This window comes from Austrofundulus limnaeus, unplaced genomic scaffold, assembly GCF_001266775.1.
Source record: "Austrofundulus limnaeus strain Quisiro unplaced genomic scaffold, Austrofundulus_limnaeus-1.0 Scaffold4, whole genome shotgun sequence".
In the NCBI taxonomy this organism is placed as follows: Eukaryota; Metazoa; Chordata; class Actinopteri; order Cyprinodontiformes; family Rivulidae; genus Austrofundulus; species Austrofundulus limnaeus.
The window spans coordinates 1,661,129-1,663,502 of NW_013952406.1; positions in this window are offsets into that span (position 1 = coordinate 1,661,129).

The following is a 2,374-nucleotide window of genomic DNA, read 5'->3' on the forward strand; positions in this document are numbered from 1 at the left end:
GTCTGAAAATTTGACTCAAAAATATCTGCCAGTGGAGTAAGAAAATTTTACTTGGTAAGATTCTTGAAATAAGAAAAAATAGAGTCATATCAAGTATTTCAAGAATCTTACCAAGTAAAATTTTCTTACTCCACTGGCAGATATTTTTGAGTCAAATTTTCAGACTAACAAGACAAATAATCTTACACATTCTGACAACAAGATGGTTATTTTTACACAATCAGTTCTTGTTTAGTAAATCAGTCTCAAAACAAGATCAAACAGACTTTTTTGCTGATATAAGGTTTTAAAACTTGGTAAAATGGACAGTTTTTGCAGTGCACGGTGTCGACAGAAGAGATTTAAAATCAGCGCTAAGATTGGGGACCCCTTGGGTGACCCCCTTTTAAACCCCACGCTGTCATTTTACCTCCTAAATGTCATGGAAATATTTTCTTTTGTTTGGTTTTATATGTTTGTGTTACTATTCTATTGTTCTCCATATGCATTTTTAAAAAAAATAAAAATCAAATAAACAATTTATGGAAATTTTTTGAGAACCCGAAGATAAGACTCACGGACCCCTGGGGGGTGCTGAGACCCCAGTTTGACAACTTCTGCTCCAGACCACTCAGGTCTCCTGGTCCAAGTCTGCATCCCCCCGAATCAAAACCAAACGTGAAGAGACAAGCGTTTTCACGCTCCACTAATCTGGAAGAAACTCGCAGAAAACCGTCCGAGTTCTTTTAAACTGTGATTAAAAAATAGTTTTATTTAAAACGTTAACTGTAGCATCGTGAATTTTAATCTGCGGTCCAACTTTTCTTTTATTTTCCTTTATTAAATCACAGTAAATAACTTATTTTTCATGTTTTCATCATTTGAATTGTAAGACAATTGTTGTGTTGCGCTGGAAACAAAGTCGAAGTGAAATTTAGGAAAGCTGAGATTGATCCTAAATTCTGAGAACTCAGCTCTTTGTCTTCTGTCTATTTATTTTATTTTTATTTATTCATCATTATTTAACCAGGCAAGTCCCTTTGAGATCTCAGATCTCATTTTCAAGGAAGGCCTGGAGGCAACCTGGAGAAAACCCACACAAGCACCAGGAGAACGTGCGACGCTGCCTTGTGTTTTTGACACAAAAATGTCTTGAATTCAGGTCATTTTACAAATAAAAATCTTTATTTGAGGGTTTTACAAAAGCTTCTGTAAAAGCGGTGACAACTTAAATAATCTTATTTTTAAGAACATAATTCATTTCCTCCTGTTGGAAAAGTTTTATTTCTCCTAAAAAAAAAGCAAAAGGTAAAAGACTCAGGTTTCACTTGTTGCCTCAGTCAGTGCGCCTGCAGGCACAGAGCCTCATTACCTCCTCGGGTCGACCATCACTGTCCTGCTGCAGCTCATCATTTCCAGCTCTGCTCCTTCAAATTAGGCCCGGCGGTCCCGTCAGGAGAGGACTGACAAACTGTCACGGCACACAAACCACAGCGAGCCGTGGTTCCTGCCTGTCCGTCACACCGTTTGTCRGGCTCGACTCGTTTGTTTGGACAGCTCTGCGCAGGTTTGTTTGTTTGTCTGTTTATTAAGTTCAAGTCCTGCAGATTTGAGCTTAAAACCACGACTCAGCGATACAAAAATATTAACATTTCGTCTTTTTCAAACTCAKTTTCTGCCGACTGAACGGTGAGGTTTTCAGATTCAAAGATGTCGCAGCAAACAAATCCTGCGTGGTGTGAGATTTGTCAGCGTGTCACATCCAGAAGCCGTCCTCTAATTGGCTGAGGTCGGATCGTTACTGGAAAACCTTTACAGTTGTCTCCTGCACACAAAAAACAGACGCATCAGGTCGTTTTTTCTTTCTGTTTCACCACCAATCTCTCCCGGACAAAACTCAGAGCTCGTTAGAAGTCTTAAATTAAACAATCTCTTTGTTTTACCTCCAGCAGTGATAATGCCGGCAAATTTGTTGCCATGGTGATGCGGGGAGAAATTAGTTTAGCTTATTTTCTTGGAGATGATGCGCAGTTATTTCTTTTTTTGTGAAGAGAGAAAGGAGAACACTGGCTTTTTATATCACAAGAACAAAATGACAGATATGTGTTGTAGTCAAGACCACCTCCTAACCACAGACCAAGCCAAGACCTCCATCAGAGGGTATCGAGACCGAGACTTTAAGGGACTGGACCGGGTCAAACCAAGACCAGAGAGAAAAGAAAGAAAGAAAACTAGTGCTCTAAGACGTACAGCATACTCTGCGCAGCTGCTGTGCCCAAAATCAGGGGCTGCGTCCYTCGAAGGTCGATTACGTCACAGTAGCTGCGTTTCCACTGCAAATGTGCGCAAAACTTTGTCGATATTCTGTTAATGTCGAAAAACAGTTTCGCAACTG